An 18535-nucleotide genomic window follows, 5' to 3' on the forward strand; every position below is an offset into this window, starting at 1 on the left:
ATGTGTGCCCGTGTGCGCACTGGAGTGCCAAAAACCCGAAGACTAGCTGGTCAGCGGGTGCATTCCTGTTTTTTGGGCCGTTTCCCCCCCTTCCTGAACCTCCGCATGGCCCCTGCACTTACCTCACATCCAAAATTGGTCGCATGGAGACTCTTGGGAGGGGTGGGGGCAGGGTGGGCGCGGCCAGCCAGGGGTGGGATTTGGAGGCTCTCTGAACCAGAGATGTTAGCATCTGTTAGCAACAGATTCTCCCGAACTCGTAGTTTGTCTAATGTGACGTCTTCAAGGAAAGAAGTTCAGAGGGCCCCAAGGGCCTCTCATTTCAACTCTGAGCTACAAGTATTCTCCTTTATTGGTTCAAGAGACGTGGAATGGTTTAGGCAAGATTGCCAACATCTCCTTCTTTCAGATTCTTGGTCTGAATGAACGAGTCTCCCCACCCACCCCCCACAAAGCATATACATCGCACAGTTTAGCGTTAGCTAGATTTGGAAGAGAAAATCCAGCTCTCCATAATGCCACCCTGACACAAGAATAAGTCCAATTCTATCACTCCGCTGATTGCCTTATATGGTAAAAAAAAACAACACCAATACATTTCGTCTAGACTTTTTTTTTTAACAAACAAATGGCGCTGTAAGAAAATATACTTTCATTGTCCTAAAATATTTCATTGTTCTATAAGAATAGAAATGTGTTAGGGGAGGGGGGGGAAATGCCAGGGGGATTTAACAGCGTGTCTCTACATTTAAAGTAGTATGGCAAGTCATCAAATTAGAGTAACTTGTTTGTAAATAGCAACCCAGCTTTCACAAAGTGGCTAAATATAGGACTGCCCAATGACTGGAATTAGTTGTGTAACCAAAACAATTCTAGCTGTTGTCCTCTGATGAACGATTTTGCAGTTAAGACTCTTTCAGAAGTCCATACAGTTATCAAATCCAGCGTCAGATCTGCAGGCCAGTAAATTTGAGCATAGTTTTCGGTTATTTCGTGCTGTCAATTCTCAACTCAACTTGAATATTCGTTCAACTCCAAGCCAGGGAAAATAAATGTTCCTTCCTTATGAAGGACTCCTAGCATCAAGACTGTGTGGCTTGTCCTGAAGATGTAGAAATTTCTCCTTTTTTTTTCCCACGGGAAAAAGTTCAGCTTCTCACTCCCCCATCGGCTGTCTAACTAGCAGGAACATTCCTGCCACATCACCCAATTTCTGGATTGTGTTCCCTGCTTACAATCCTTTTGCCCTCTACAAGTAGCTAAGTGTGTGGTAGAATTCTGAGGATCTGGTGCAGTGGTGAAATTCAATTTTTTTTTACTACCGGTTCTGTGGGCGTGGCTCAGTGGGCATGGTGTGGCTTGGTGAGCATGGCGTGGTAGGTGTGGCAGGGGAAGGATACTGCAAAATCCCCATTCCCACTCCACGGGAAGGATACTGCAAAATCTCCATTCCCACCCCACTCCAGAGGAAGGATACTGCAAAATCTCCATTCCCTCCCCACTCCAGGGGAAGGATACTGCAAAATCTCCATTCCCTCCCCACTCCAGGGGAAGGATACTGCAAAATCTCCGTTCCCTGCCCACTCCAGGAGAAGGATACTGCAAAATCTCCATTCCCTCCCCACTCCAGGGGAAGGATACTGCAAAATCTCCATTCCCATTCCACTCCAGGGGAAGGATACTGCAAAATCTCCATTCCCTCCCCACTCCAAGGGAAGGATACTGCAAAATCTCCATTCTCACCACACTCCAGGGGAAGGATATTGCAAAATCTCCATTCCCTCCCCACTCCAGTGGAAGGATACTGAAAAATCTCCATTCCCTCCCCACTCAAGGGGAAGGATACTGCAAAATCTCCATTCCCACCCCACTCCAGGGGAAGGATACTACAAAATCTCCATTCCCACTCCACTCTGGGGCCAGACAGAGGTGCCATTTGCCAGTTCTCCAAACTACTCAAAATTTCTGCTACCGGTTCTCCAAACCACTCAAAATTTCAACTACCAGTTCTCCAGAACCTGCTGGATTTCACCCCTGATCCGGTGGCGGGACAAGGTCCTCTCCAGAGCAGGCCTGCCATCAGTTCACACCCTGCTGATGGAAGCCCAGACACGCTGGGCAGGCCATGTTGCAAGGATGCCAGAAGACCGCATCCCTAAACAGCTCCTCCATGGTGAGCTGTCCCAAGGAAAGCGATCACACGAGGGACAAAGGAAGTGATACAAAGACATGTTGAAAGCCTCCTTCAAGTCCCTGGAGATCCCACCTCCTGGGAAACCCTGTCACAAGATCATTCAACATGACCCAGGCTGATCCACCAAGGCAGGCAGACATCAGAGGACAGAAGAACAACTGTAGTACAAGGGAAGCTGGCACATTTCCAGGCCAGACGGGCAAATGCTGCAACAGTGATGCCCACACGTGCTGCCCAACGTGGGGCGGAACATTTCGTGCCCATATAGGCCTTGCCAGCCACCCGCGGACACATCGTGGACAGCATACAACCTGTTAGATGTCAAGGTCCTCTTCGAACACGATGGACAGACACATCAAGTGTGTGGTGAAGACCAAGGCCTAGTACCAGAAGTTACTTTTGACACTTTCTTTTAAATGAGATAATTAGCATTTCAGGCGGCTGAAAATGCTAACCCTTCATGACCACAGCATTTTCCGCAGATGGAATAGTTGTCCTGATGAGAACCAGGACATTTTGAAGTTCACGGATTCATGGAAAACTTAACGTGTTCTTTCTTCTGCTCCCAACTGCTTGCTTGCTTAGCCCATTAAGTACGCTGTTTTTGTTTTAGGTGTTGTTGTTCTAAACTTTTATTTTAGGTCTATATTCCCTTCTAAACTCTTATTCTAGATATATATTCCCTTCTAATCTCTTATTCTAGGTATATATTCCCTTCTAAACTCTTATTCTAGGTATATATTCCCTTCTAAACTTTTATTTTAAGTATATATTCCCTTCTAAACTCTTATTTTAAGTATATATTCCCTTCTAAAATCTTATTTTAGGTATATATTCCCTTCTAAACTCTTATTTTAGGTATATATTCCCTTCTAAACTTTTATTTTAGGTATATATTCCCTTCTAAACTCTTATTTTAGGTATATATTCCCTTCTAAACTTTTATTTTAGGTATATATTCCCTTCTAAACTTTTATTTTAGGTATATATTCCCCTCTAAACTTTTATTTTAAGTATATATTCCCTTCTAAACTCTTATTTTAGGTATATATTCCCTTCTAAACTCTACACATACACGTACTATAGGCAGAAGGCAAACAATCAGCAAATCCCAGCAGGGAAGAACACATGACAAGAGAGAGATGCCCTAACAGGGCCTCTTATTATTATACAGGCTCTTAAAGGGACAACAGCCAAAAACCTTGCTGACTCATTCTCATCATTATATCAGTGCATCATTGCATCATCATAGCTGCTGGTCAGCTCTTAAATCACTACTCTGACAATTTTGATATAGCCTATGGGTTAATCAATAAACTAAACTAACTGACTTGTATTTATGACGGTTGCTGTTTCCCCCGGTCACTAAATGAACTGTCGCAAGCTGAGGGCTACTTGCAATAACAGAGCAGAGCAAATCATGTAAGGATAGATATGCGTGTAATATTTTACTTCAAAAAAGTTGCATTTCCTTAAATTGTCCTCAAATTCGGGACAAAACATTCTAACTGTACAGGCTCCTTCATAAGAAGCTAGGAGTACTACAATCTTACTCTGCATATAAGTGTCTTTTATTCTAATCTGAGAAACAATACAAAGTTTTACAATAGCAATAGCAATAGCAATAGCAGTGGACTTATATACCGCTTCATAGGCCTTTCAGGCCTCTCTAAGCGGTTTACAGAGAGTCAGCATATTGCCCCCAACAATCTGGGTCCTCATTTTACCCACCTCGGAAGGATGGAAGGCTGAGTCAACCCTGAGCCGGTGAGATTTGAACCGCTGACCTGCTGATCTAGCAGTAGCCTGCAGTGCTGCATTTAACCACTGCGCCACCTTGGCTCTACAAAAGTCTTCAGATACATTTTTCAAAAATATCCCCCTCTTATTTACAAGTTGAATTAATTTTTCCAATAATGCTAAGCCCCAGAAGCTCCTGTGACAACGAAAAGCTTTCTGAATTCGGTGAGAGTCAAGTTAGCCCAGGGGTTGGCAACTTTAAACACTCAAAGAGCCACAAAGGTCCTAACCGGAAGTCCCATTCCCCAACCATAGAGTCTCCTCCTAGCACGGCGTCCTTTTTCCTCTTCCTGTCCTAACTGAAAGCCCTATCAATTGTGGAGTCGACCGGAAAACTTGCCCCTTGCCATAGAGTTTCCTCCCGGCGCACCGTGCTTTCCCCCTCCTCCACTGGAAGTTCCTCACAAAATTGTGGTGCCAACCGATGACAGGGAGCCGCATCAGAGCAACATGCGGCTCCAGAGCCGCAGGTTGCCGACCCCTGAGTTAGCCTCATCTAATTCAGTCCTTGGCGGGAAGGTTGGTCTTATGGTCACAGAGGAGAAATAAAGTTAAAATGGATGTCCCAGAAATTAAAAGAAGGAACAATGAAAATATCAGAAATACCTTTTGCCTTCTAATTTAATCGTTTTCACCCAATGTAGAGGTGAGGGTGGGGGAAAGCCCCTTCCCTTATTTCAAAATCTACCATCTGGATGAAATACCATTTGTTGATCACCACTGAAGAATTTGAAAATTTGGAAAAGATTGGTCTTGAATTACTTGAATAAGGATTATTCTCTATACTATTCATGTTGTCTTGTATTTTTTGTTGTGAATTGCACCAGTAGAGGCTAAACCAATTTTGTTGTATACATGATGTACAATGACAATAAAGGCTATTATTATTGTTGTTGTTGTTGTTGTAGTAGTTGTTGATACCCATTTTTTGTTTGTTTCATAGTATTAGAAAGCCTGAGGGATGCGGTGGCTCATTGGCTAAGACGCGGAGCTTGTTGATCGGAAAGGTCGGCAGTTCGGCGGTTCGAATCCCTAGCCCCACGTAACAGAGTGAGCTCCCGTTACTTGTCCCAGCTTCTGCCAACCTAGCAGTTCGAAAGCAAGTAGAAAAATAGGGACCATCTTTGGTGGGACGGTAACAGCGTTCCGTGTGCATTCGGCATTTAGTCATGCCGGCCACATGACCACGGAGACTTCTTCGGACAGCGCTGGCTCTTTGGCTTTGAAACAGGGATGAGCACTGCCCCCTAGAGTCAGGAACAACTAGCACATACATGCTAATGGAACCTTGGCCTTTACCTTATTAGAAAGCCTTGTTTGGACCACCAGGATAAAAGTATTACTCAGCACAGAAATCCAAGTTCAAGTAAGCTTGAAAGAGGTTGTCCCACTTGTAAGCTCACTCCTTTCTGCAATCCACGTTCTGCTGTCTTGCTGTTAAGAAGTTCAACGACAGTGAAACATCCAGTTATGTTTAATATAAACCAGTGATGTTAATCCTAAGCTTAAGAACTGATGCACAAAAACTTGTAACTAAACAACATGCTTGATGAAATGGAGGAAAGTTGCTCTTTTTTCTTCTCCTGCTTTGTTTTGTATGTGTTGTTTTGTTTAAAAAGAATAAAAATATATCTAAAAACAAAGTTTTTTTTTTCTGATATGCAATCAGAATCTATTTTTGTGTGACTTTGAATTTGAATTTGAAAGTTTATTTATAGGCCGCCCTTTTCCCTGGGGGGGACTCAGGGCGGCTTACAACTCATGGGGAAGGGGATACAAACAATGACACATAAGAACAATACATAATTAAAAAGAACACAACATTCATACCATTCGGGTGGGGGTGAGTTAAATCTTTAGCCCCAGGCCTGACGGGATGGCCAGATTTTAAGGGCTGTGCGGAAGGTCTGGAGGGTGGTGAGGGTACGAATCTCCATGGGGAGATCGTTCCAAAGGGTCGGAGCTACTACCGAGAAGGCTCTCCTCCGCGTAGTTGCCAGTCGACACTGACTGGCAGATGGGACTTTGACCCACAATTCCATGTCCACACTGAAATAAGGGGGGGGGACATCATTTTCTTCCACATGTTTGTTTTTATTTTTCCAAGAATTGGAAGCACTTCTTCCATAACTCATCCTTTCCCCCAAAGCTCGCCGAGCCCTTCATACGAATTATTATCTTGTTCCTTTTGGTCACTTTTTCCAAATCTCTTCCAGTTTGCCTGTTCCCTTAAGCCGCAGTGTCCAGAACTGAGCACAGCATGCCATCGACTGCTTAAGCAATACCAAATAAAATAAATTAGACATTTCTGCCTTTTTTTGGGGGGGGGGGTAGCTGCATTCCACTCCAGTTTTGCAACAAACCGAGGCTTTTTTCCCAAGTATTATTACCAAGCTATGCCTGTCCATTTGTTTTCTGTTTCCAAACACCCCATTTCTCTATTAAATTTTATCCTTGTTCTTGTGAGCCCATTTCTATAAACCATTAAGATAATTTTATTTCTATTATCCAGGACATTGAGCTCACCCGGCCAATTTTGTGTCTTTTCCAGTTACATTAGCATTCCTTCCATTTCTTTCTTCGGTCATAAATAAAACTTTTGGAGAGACAACTCCATTAAGCGTCCTTTGGCATGGACGTCTGGGTGGGAAGAGAAATGGCTCTCATCATTTAACCACTAGGAAACTTTGTTTATTAGTGAAAAAACGGTCCTTCTCTCTGGGGTTTTGCTCGTCGAAGGATCCACCCAGAGGTGATATTCAGCCAGTTTGGACCGGTTTGGGTAAACCGATAGCGGAGATTGCAGGTGGGTTTGCCAATCTGCCCCGGCGCTATGCCATACCATTTAGCCATCTTTTTTAAGCCAGGCGCATGTGTGGGAGGTGCGCGCAAGATCAAATGCATGTGTGGAAGGCCGGGTACATGCGTGTGCAAAGCAGTGGTAAAAATAAGCGAAACCCACCACTGGATCCACCAAGCCCCAATTTCTATTCACATATGTGAACTTTAAGAACAGAGGAGAAATTCTTCGGTTTAACCTCCTGAATTTTTCCATTTCCATCCACGATGCGAACCAAAACGAAAACAGCGACACATGCGAGGCATTTCCTTCCCGCAGAACGGTCCAAAGGGAAACAAGCGAGGAGATGTGCTTCGTTTCAGAGTAAGGGGGGCATAAAAGGAAACGAAGCGCAATGAAATGGAAAGATTATCTGGATTGTCCTAGAACGATTAGAAGAAAAAAAAAAAATCCTGACGGTGAGAACAATCAACCAGTGGAGCGGCTGGTCTTCGAAAGTTGTGAAGCTTTCAAAAAGAGACTGGACTGCCACTTGTCTGAAATGAACGATGGCTAACCTTTTTTGGCTCCCGTGCCAAAAGCGGGGGGGGGGAACGCAGAGGAGTCATGCACGGGCATGCCGCACCCATAATGCTATGCCCCCCCCCCATGCATGCATGTGTGATCAGCACCCCCATTGCTTTTGCTGTGTTTTTTTCACCCTCTCCAAGCTCCTCGAAAGCCTCCTAGAAGACAGCCCTCCCGGAGGCCCTCCGGAGGCTTCAGGAGCTTCCCTGAAGCCTCCGGAGGGCAAAAAACGGACGTACAGGGAACCTGGAAGTTCGGAAATGGTGAATTCTGGTTTGTCCGTAGGGCCGTTTTTCGCCCTCCAGAGCCTTCAGGAGCCTTCCCTGAAGGCTCTGGAGGGCGAAAACCGGCCTCGAAAGAAGTCCGAAGTCAGCTGGCGTGCTGTAGTTGACAGGGCAATATCTCGCATACCCTAACAAATGACTCTGCGTGCCACCTGTGGCACGCATGACATAGGTTCACCACAGAGGTGGGTTCCTACCAGTTCGCACCTATTCGGTAGAACCGGTTCATCAAATCTACCGAACCGGTTAGAAGAGGTTCCACCAGTGGACCCGGAAAGCAGGCCACACCTACAGAAGAGGTTCCCAAAATTTTTTGAAACCCACCACTGTTCCTTGGATATGATTATTCTACACTATCATGCTCCTATTTATAAAACTCAGGGCCTCTGTGAAAGGTAAGGATGACTACTGCGTTTGTGGTGCAATCAGAACATTGCGTGTGTTGAAGTTGTTTTAACGCAAACCAAGGATGCCTCTTAAAAAACAAGTTTACATCATATTCTTATGCATGCCAGTGCTGTGTGTGAGGTAATTTAAGGTGGTTCTGACAAGTGTCGTCGGCATCTTCATATCCGGTCACATGGGCGGCAAGCCACTCCCATCCGGTCACATGGGTGGCAAGCCACTCCCACAAAGGAGGCCACACCCACAGAGTAGGTTCGGGCAATTTTTGAAACCCATCACTGGTTCGCCATCACAGGTATAGGCTCTCCTGATAAAGTAGGGCAGGGGGGTCAAACTTGATTTCCTTTAGGAAATCAAGGTATGTGTTTGACCTCGGGGGATAGGCATGGCTGGGGCAGGCGTAGCCAGGGTGGGTGTGGCCAGCCGGACTTCCCTTGTGTCAGGGTTACCTGTGGTGGCCAAGTGCTCAGATCCTTCCTCACTCTCGTTATAATTTCCTTCTTCCCTTCCTTCCTTTCTTCCTCCATCCCTCCCTTCTCCCTTCTCTTCCCTTCCCCTCCTCCTTCTGCCTTGCCTTCCTTTCCTTTTCCCTTCCTTCTGGTGTTTCCCAAAGATGTTAGGAGGAAATACTTCCTTCTGCTCGGTTGCCAAGAAATTATCTGTTAGGTGACTGCAGACCATGGGAGATTTTGGAAGCAGCTCATTGGGGCATCCATCCAAATGTTGACTAGTCGGGACAAACAGATACATCTTTTTCTGCCCATGGAGCTTTCAAGAAGAGGCTGTTGCCAAAGTTAGGTAACCACAGGGAGCCACAGTTTCACCCAGCAATTAAACTGTTTTTCAACATCCAAAGGATGACGAACTCTGATTATTCTCCAAAAGTCAAGGGGTAGGTAAGGGGTATCCCCAAAAGGTTTACCTGTTCCTTCCAGGTTAGGGGAATGGAAAGAGGGAGATTATTCCTTTCCCATGCCTATGAGTAGCATGAGATTCTTTGATTCCTTTCTTGCAACGCAGTCCTAACACTGATGATGTTGCCTAGTTGGGTAATGAAACGTCAACAACAAGAAAACAAACAAGTTCAGAGAGCACCAAGGACCCCACAGTCCTCCTCCTCCTCCTCTCTTCTCTCCTTCTCTTCTGCTTCCTCTCTCCTCTTCCTCCTCTCCTCCTCCTCTTCCTCCTCTGTCATTCCATAACCTCTACTCTCTTCTAGCACTGATGATGTTACCTAGTTAGGATAATGAAACGTCTGCAAGAAAACAAGCAAGCTCAGAGAACACCAGGGACCCCACAGTCGTCGTCGTCCTCCTCCTCTTCCTCCTCTCCTCCTACTTCATCATTCCACAACCCCTCCTCCCTCCTAGCACTGATGATGCTACCTAGCTAGGGTAATGAAACGTCTGCAAGAAAACAAGCAAGCTCAGAGAGCACCAAGGACCCCACAGGCCTCCTCCTCCTCCTCCTCCTCTGTTCCTTTTCCTCTCTCCTCCTCCTCTTCCTCCTCTCATCTCTCCTCCTCCTCCATCATTCCACAAAGCCTACTCCCTTCTAGCACTGATGATGTTATCTAGTTAGGGTAATGAAATGTCTGCAAGAAAACAAGCAAGCTCAGAGAACACCAAGGACACCACAGTGGTCCTCCTCCCCCCCCCTCCACAAACTTTACTCCCTTCTAGCAGTGATAATGTGTTGGGTAAAGTTGGATAATGAAACGTCTACAAGAAAACAAATAAGCTCAGAGAGCACCAAGGACCCCACAGTCCTCCTCCTCCTCCTCCTCTCTTCTCTCCTCCTCTTCTGCTTCCTCTCTCCTCTTCCTCCTCTCCTCCTCCATCATTCCATAAAGTCTACTCTCTTCTAGCACTGATGATGTTACCTAGTTAGGATAATGAAACGTCTGCAAGAAAACAAGCAAGTTCAGAGAGCACCAAGGACACCACAGTCGTACTACTACTACTACTACTACTACTACTACTACTACTACTACTACTCCTTCATCATTCCACAACCCCTACTCCCTTCTAGCACTGATGATGCTACCTAGTTAGGGTAATGAAACATCTATAAGAAAACAAGCAAGCTCAGAGAGCATCAAGGACCCCACAGTCCTCCTGCTCCTCTCTTCTCTCCTCCTCTTCCTCCTCCTCCTCCACCTCTTCTTCTTCTCCTTCTTCCTCCTCCTCCTCCTCCTCCTCTTCTGCTTCTTCTCTCCTCCTCCTCCTCTCCTCTCCTCTCTCCTCCTCTGTCATTCCATAAACTCTACTCTCTTCTAGCACTGATGATGCTACCTAGGTAGGATAATGAAATATCTGCAAGAAAACAAGCAAGCTCAGAGATTTATTTATTTATTTATTAGACTTATATACCGCTTCATAGGGCCTTCAGCCCTCTCTAAGCAGTTTACAGAGTCAGCATATCGCCCCCACAGTCTGGGTCCTCATTTCACCCACCTGGGAAGGATGGAAGGCTGAGTCAACCTTGAGCCAGTGAGATTTGAACCGCTGAACTGCAGATCACAGTCAGCTAAAGTAGCCTGCAGTACTGCACTCTAACCACTGCGCCACCTCGGCTCTCTGAGATCACCAAGGACCCCACAGTCGTCGTCGTCGTCCTCCTCCTCCTCCTCCTCCTCCTCCTCCTCCTCCTCCTCCTCCTCCTCTCCACAAACCCTATTCCCTTCTAGCATCAATAATGTTACCTAGCTGGGTAATGAAACGTCTCCAAGAAAACAAGCAAGCTCAGAAAGCACCAAGGACCCCACAGTCCTCCTCCTCCTCTCTTCTCTCTTCCTCTTCCTCTCTACTCTTCCTCCTCTCCTCTCTCCTCCTCTTCCTGCTCCTCCTCCTCCTCCTCCATCATTCCATAACCTCTATTCCCTTCTAGCACTGATGATGTTAACTAGTTTGTGTAGTGAAACGTCTGCAAGAAAACAAGCAACCCCCTCCCCTACCCCCACCCCCCGGCCAGTTTTTGCTCCTAGGAGGCTGCGGGAAGGCCTACTAGGCCCAAAATGGTGGCACGGGAGGGACGCGTGCCCCTGTGTGTGGGGTGGGTGGGTGGAGCATGGGGGGTCGTGCGTGCATGCGAAAGGGCAGAGGGAAGCGCAGGAGGGTCACACGCACATGTGCAGGGGGGCAGCCGCGGAGGTGTTGCACGCGTATTGTGTTGTTTTGCATTGCCTTCGTCCCACGACGACAAAAAGTTTAGCCCTCACTGTGATATCGTCTAGAAAGGCAAAGCTGAAGGATGATTAAACTAATAAGAATGGAAATCTCCTTGCAAAAACATGTCTGTTTTCAAAACAGTTTCCTGGGCCTGGATTTTTGAAGGAAGAGCATTTTATAATTCTGGGGTGTTGCTGGAGTGAAACTCCCAGGATGAGTAATTATTCAGCCTTTGAGAATGGAGATTGTGATTTTAGCAATAGCAATAGCAATAGCAGTTAGACTTATATACCGCTTCATAGGGCTTTCAGCCCTCTCTAAGCGGTTTTACAGAGTCAGCATATTGCCCCCAACAACAATCCGGGTCCTCATTTTACCCACCTCGGAAGGATGGAAGGCTGAGTCAACCCTGAGCCGGTGAGATTTGAACAGCCGAACTGCAGAACTGCAGTCAGCTGAAGTAGCCTGCAGTGCTGCATTTAACCACTGCGCCACCTCGGCTCTTTTTACTAAGGGGGAGAAATGGAAGGAAAAAGCAGATTTATCTAGAACTGATAATAGTTGCATGGCACATCCAAGACTATCTGGGAAGGAGATAGAGCTGAGTCCATGTTCTAGACTCCATGAAAACTGTGGGAGTTTGGATCTATTTGTCTCTCTGTCGTAGGCTTGAAACAAGAGGAAACATTTGACTGTGCTGCCTTCAGCTCCTGGAGGAAAGATGGGATTTCAATCTAATAAATAAAGGAAGCCAGCAAGTCAGAAGACAGGATGAAAACTCCTCAATTACACAACACATGGACAGACTTAAGCATACGTTCAACTGGGAAGCAGCATTTTAGACCAAGCCAAGTTCAAAAGAAAAAAAGAAAAAGCTAGAGAATTCCTGGAAGGCATCCAGACAAATCAATCATCAACAGGCACACTGAGATAAACAACATCTACATACCGCTCCAAAGAGACAATCAACCAAGCCTAAAGGGAAGCATAAAGACCACAAGACTTCACAATCAATAACCAGGTGAGCGAAGGTTGACACCAAGATTGACATTAGATCAAGAATCAAGAGAGATCCGGGGGGAGGAGCCTGTCGCCGAGGAGGGCTCAACCGAGCTCCTCTCAGAGATCTGGTCTGTATATCTAAATAAGATCATAGATATCACCCCTTTTTGGCATAAAGGGGCAGGGAGTAGCTCTGTGTGCTAGGGTCTATTCGTAATTCACAGCCTTTCTCTTTTTTTTTGGCTGTGGACAGAGATTAGATCCAGCGTGAGCGGAGCTTTTATCTCCAGCCAGTTCTTCTCAGCTGCCTTTTTTTGGCAGCCCTAGACAGGCGACCCCCCCCCCCAGGACAAAGCAAAGTTGTTTGAAGCTAAGATTAATACGGGCGGGTCCCACCCCTGTGAGATTTATGCTTTTATTACTATCGTAAATACCAGCACCATTTGTCTTAGAGGCTTCTTTGTTTAAACGGACTTCAAAATGGCGATTTCTCTCCGTTGGTGACTGATAGGGGATGTACGTAGCCGGTTTTACCTTCCTGCAGACCGCTCCTTAACAAAATAATTTGTTTTTTTGTTTTTTTGGAAACAGAGGGGAGCGAAAGCGCTGTTTATTTGTTTATTTATAATGGCACCAAAGTCAAAATCGAAGCGTCTCTCTACAAATGTGCCTAAAGAATCTGTGAATGAACTTAAAGAATTTACACTGGAATCGCAGCCCTTGTCTCCTACGCCCTCTACTGGAGAATTCTTAACCCAGGAATTTTTTTTTCAAATGTTTAATGATTTTAAACAAGAAATTAAGGAATTTGTATTGGAGCTATATGGTGATTTAAAGTCTAAAATTGACCAAATGAAGGCGAATACGTTTGCAGCCGTGTCTGCCCTGTCAGATTATACCGCTGAAATAGAGAATAAATTAGAAAGTTTGGAAGAGGCTAATTCTAATTTGACTACTAATATTCAAATATTACAACAAAAAATTAGAGACACTCAAGAACAGCTCGTTATGATAAACTTTAATAAGAAGGCATTCGCAATAAGAGTCAGAGGATTCCGCGAAAAGGAGCGAGAGAATCTGAAACAGACCTTTGTTGAAGCCCTCAGCCATGCGGTGGGAAGCCCGGGACTTAACTTTGATTGGCAGATTCGGAAAATTTATCGCCAGAATTCGTTGGTAGCGGAACAGCGACAGCTCCCGAGGGACATAATTATATATTTCTCCACAAAAGAATCCAGAAACGCGATCATGCAAAAATTTTACAATAATAGTTTGAGAGTTGATGGCCAGAACTTGATTGTCTTCAAAGAAATACCTTTCCAGATGTTAAAGGCAAGAAGGGACTATACCTTTTTAACTAAAGAGCTTAGAAATCATCAGATTCAATATAAATGGGAGGCCCCAGCCGGCATTACGGTCACATTTGAGAATCAAAGACTTCGTCTCAATTCTGTTTCGGAGGCTCGAGATTTCTATTACAAGACTTTGAAGGCGGGACTTCCTGATTCACTTGGAAAAGAGGAGAGACAAGCCGAAGGAGAAGGCAAGCAACAGACCACATGGCTGCAAGATGGAGGGGGTAGCTCCCCCTCCTTCGGAGAAGCAGAAAAGCGGAGTTTGAGGATTTAGACATTCTAAAATATTCACTAAAGTTGTGGATTGAATGGGGGTTTGCGACCTCTCTCCGGCAGAAAAAGCGGAATTTATTGGTGGGGTGATATTGAATGTACATATGTAAAATGCATGTAGAATGATTTACGCTGTTTAAATCTTGTTAGAAGGGAAAGTTTGAAGAGATTATTTTAAAATAGAAGGTAAACTGATTCTTGCTGAAACTATTATTTGAATATGTGGAATGATCTATGCTATTTAATTTTTATTAGAAGGGAAAGCTTGGTGAAATTATTTTGAGCTAGATTTTAAACTAATGTTTGCATAAATTTGATAGTGGCAAATATTTGAGAAGCAAGGGATGAGGGTAAAATGCATGCGGAATGATTTACGTATATTGGTGGGGTGATACTGAATGTATATACTGAATGATTTACGTTGTTTAAATCCTATTAGAAGGGAAAGCTGGTCGGGATCATTTCAAGATAGAATGCAAACTGATTTTTGTGTAAAGTAATACTTGATCCACGCTGCTTAAATTTTACTAAGAAGGGAAAGTTCGGTCAGATTATTTTGAATTATTGTTTGAAATTAAGGTTAAGAAAGGGAAAGTTTGATTATTCTTCTGTAAAGTAATATTTGAATATGTGGAATGATCCACGCTGCTTAAATTTTAATAGAAGGGATTATGTTTGAGTTAGATTGTATATCGATGTCTATACAAATTTGGATAAATGTTTATCTGAATACAAGGTTAAGGAAGAGGAATGGGAGAGTCTACAGGAGGTTGGGGTAAATAACAAAGAAGCAAGAGACGAGAATAAAATATAGATAGAATGACATACTATTTAAGCACAGATAAAGATGGGGGGCTGAGCTTAACACAAAGAGTTTCTTTTTTTTTCTTTTTCTTTTTTCTTTGTTCTTTTCTTTTTTTCTTTTTCTTTTTTTTTTTGGTTTTTTTTTCCTTTAATATATTACTTTTATTTTTAATCCATACGAACATAAGATACTTTAGATAGAAGGCAGTGCCAGGTGTGGGCCCTGGGAAGTCGGGAGGAGTAGGGGGTGGGGGGTGGGTGGGTGTTAACATAGTCTCAATAAGAACAAGAATGCACTTATATACGGTTGTTCTTTTTTTTCCCTTTTTTTCTCTTTTCTTTCTTTATATTTTTTTTTCCTTGGTTTAGTTTACTTTTTATCAGATTATAATAAACAACACTTGAATAAAGGAATACACCAAGGAGGGAGGTAGAGGGAAAGAGGAGGGAGGAGTAAGGAAGGAGTAAGGGGAATGTAAGGAGTAAGGGGAATGCAAGGAGGGCGTGTTGGGAGTAAGGGGAGAAGGAAGGTTTGAGGGGAAAGGGAAGTAGGAGGGGAGCGTTAGAGGGAGGAAAGGAAAGTTGGAGGGGGTAGATGGGGTGTATGGAGGATGGAAGTGTCAGGTGGGGTTGTGAATGATGAGTTGTGTTTTCTTTTTTATTTTTTTTTATTTTTTTTATATATATATTTTTTCTTTTATAGCAAATACCCTGTATATAAGTGATTGTAAAATGGAATGTGAAAATGAATAAAATAGATTTAAAAAAAAAAAAAAGAATCAAGAAACAAATACCCCAATCAAGGAACTACCAACTCAGATAAACAAGCTAACAGTAAAAAAAAAAACAATCCAATCAAGGAACTACAAAGATAATTCCTACTGACACTGATAGGTATATAGACAGAGAGCAAAGCCCTTTCTTCCAGCACTGATGATGTTACTTAGCTTGATAATGAAATCTCTACATAAAAATTAATCAAGTATCAAGGACTCTGCAACCGAGAACAATTGAGGCTTTGGTGACTGACAGGCATGCTGGTCCTATGCTCCCAGTGATATGTCCCTATGTCGTTACTGATGAAATTCCTTCGTAGAATAACAGAGTTGGAAGGCACCTTGGAGGTCATCCAGTCCAACCCCCTACTTCAGGGGTGTGAAACTCAAAGCCTGCGGGCCGAATCTGGCCCACTGGGCTGCCTGGGAAACAGCAAAGGACTGGCCTGCAGTGCTTCTGCCAGCGAAGATGGAGCTCAGGAGGGGCTCACCCCACCCCCATGCCGGCTCAGTTTTTGCTAGCGGAGGAGGGCTAGCAAAACAAACGAAAAACGAAACAAAAGGAGCAATGTTTCCCCTTTTGCATTTGAACCTCTGAGAAGGGACAAGAAAGGAGAAAGGGAAAGGGGGAAGACAAAGAAAAAGAAGGAAAGATGTTAAGAGCGCAAGGAAGGAAAAATAAGGAAAGGGGGGAAGGAAGAAGAAAGGAGAAGGGAAGGAAAAAGGAAGGAAGGAAGGAAGGAAGATGAGGGATACAGGGAAGGGTAGGGAAAGGCAAGGCAAGGGAGAGAGAGAAGGAAGGAAGGAAAAGGAAGGAAAAGGAAGGAAGGAAGATGAGGGAGGGAGAAAGGGAAGGGCAAGGCAAGGCAAGGGGGAGATAGAAGGAAGATGAAGGAGGGAAGGGAAGGGCAAGGGAGAAAGAAGGAAGGGAGGGAGGAAAAAGAAGAAAAGGAAGGAAGGAAGGAAGATGAAGGAGGGAAGGCAAGGGCAAGGGAGAAAGAAGAAAGGGAGGGAGGAAAAAGAAAAGGAAGGAAAGAAGGAAGGAAGGAAGATGAGGGAGGGAGGGAAGGCAAGGGAAGGCAAGGGGGAGATAGAAGGAAGGAGGGAAGCAAGTGAAGGGCAAGGGAGAAAGAAGGGAGGGAGGGAGAAGGAGGGAGGAAGAAAGAAAGAAAGAAAGAAAGAACGAAAGAAAGAAAGAAAGAAAGAAAGAAAGAAAGAAAGAAAGAAAGAAAGAAAGAAAGAAAGAAAGAAAGAAAGATCCAGCACATTTCTTCCAAGAAGAAACTTTCCTGGCACCCAAGAAAAAATATAATCAAATGACAATTACATTTGTACTCTCTCCCAGATCTGAGGCTTCCTATGCTGGCGAAGCAACCACCTTGAGATCAACCTTTTTCTAAAGATCAAAGGGAGGAGGACCAAAGGGAGAGCTTAAAATCCATGACAAAGCCTCAGTCACGCAGGGGAACAGGTAGTCATGTTACAGCTCAACAACCCAGTCTGCTCTTTGCAAGTTGGAACTCCATTGCTTACAATATAAAAGCGCTGTCTTTTAAAAAAAAGTAGAAATGCTTTGCCCTCCAGCCACATTGTACCAAAGAAACAAGAGAAAGACACGAGGGAGGGAGGGAGGGAGGGAGGGAGAGAGAGAGAGAGAGAGGGAGGGAGGGAGGGAGGGAGGGAGAAAGAGAGAGAGAGAGAAAGAGAGAGAGACAGAGACAGAGAGAGACAGAGAGACAGAGAAAGAGAGAGAGAGAGAGAGAGAGAGAGAGAGAAAGAAAGAAAGAAAGAAAGAAAGAAAGAAAGAAAGAAAGAAAGAAAGAAAGAAAGAAAGAAAACAAAAGAAACCAGCTACTAGCTGGTTAACTAGCTATCTCACATCCATGCTCACCCTCCCAAGGTGGCGCAGTGGTTAAATGCAGCACTGCAGGCTGACTGCTAGATCAGCAGTTCAGCGGTTCAAATCTCACCGGCTCAGGGTTGACTCAGCCTTCCATCCTTCCGAGGTGGGTAAAATGAGGACCCGGATTGTTGTTGGGGGCAATATGCTGACTCTGTAAACCGCTTAGAGAGGGCTATCTTGATTCACATATTATACGTGGGGAGAGAGGAGAGAGAGAGAGAGAGAGAAGGAAAGAAAGAATGAAAGAAAGAAAGAAGAAAGAAAGAAAGAAAGAAAGAAAGAAAGAAAGAAAGAAAGAAAGAAAGAAAGAGAAACCTGTGGCAAGAAAGGCTCTGAAACGGGACAACATTCACTTAACAAATGTCTCACTTAACCACCGACATTTGGGGCTGAGTTGTGTTCGTTAAGTCAGACTCAGAAGGTCGCAAAAGGAGATCACATGACCCCGGGACGCTGCAACCGTCGTAAGTACGAGTCAGTTGTCAAGCCTCCAAATTTTAATCACATGACCGTGGGGATGATGCAGTGGCCATAAGGGTGAAGAATGGTCATAAGTCACATTTTTCAGAGGTGTGGTAACTTTCGAATGGTCACATTGTAGGTTGAGGACTATCCTGAACATAAATAAAACTCAACTCATCAAGGAAGACTCGAGGAATGACAGGAAATGTTTTCTCTTCAATGCCTAAGATTGGTCGTACTTCTAACTGATTCACAGAGTTGGAAGGGACCTTGGAGGTCTTCTAGTCCAGGGGGTCGCCAAGCTTTCGGACCTCAGGAACCGCTACATTCCTAATTTTAAATCCCGCGGAGCACTAATAGGATCTGCCTAATGGCCATCTGGGTGGGCGTGGCTAGGTGGTCATGTGACTGGGTGGGTGTGGCCAACTCGATATCACTCATGTCGAGGGGCGGCTTGCCAGCCTCTCCTCGCCCCTCCCCTCCCAGCCACTCCTCGCCTGCCCACCCGGACTCCTTAGGGCCCCAACAGGAAGCAGTTGCTGGAGCTAAGCAGCCACCAGGAGAAAGAATTGGCAAAACAGCTCAGTTCAAATTGGATCTGACCGAGAAGGAGGCTCAGCAGAAGCACCTCACTGAGGACTATCAGCAGAGGCTTTCCAAGCAGAGGGAAGATCTGTAGGAATACAAGGCCAGGGACCGGCACCTGGAGGTTCAGCAGGCTGAGATGCTCAGCCAGTTCC

At 44.7% G+C, this 18535-nt stretch overlaps 1 protein-coding gene across 3 annotated transcripts in view; it reads right to left on the reverse strand.

The window, feature by feature from the left end:
• The window catches only part of NTF3 (neurotrophin 3), a 92540-nt gene that overhangs the window by 4095 nt on the left and 69910 nt on the right, over positions 1-18535 (reverse strand). The window contains exon 1 of one of the 3 annotated variants that reach the window (XM_032221601.1): positions 5294-5408. The exons of the other annotated variants lie outside the window; for them this stretch is intronic. The gene's annotated coding sequence lies outside the window, so the exon portion shown is untranslated. Of the gene's footprint in view, positions 1-5293; positions 5409-18535 lie in introns of those variants that run through there. 3 annotated transcript variants of the gene reach the window in all.

Source organism: Thamnophis elegans, chromosome 7 (genome assembly GCF_009769535.1).
Source record: "Thamnophis elegans isolate rThaEle1 chromosome 7, rThaEle1.pri, whole genome shotgun sequence".
In the NCBI taxonomy this organism is placed as follows: domain Eukaryota; kingdom Metazoa; phylum Chordata; class Lepidosauria; order Squamata; family Colubridae; genus Thamnophis; species Thamnophis elegans.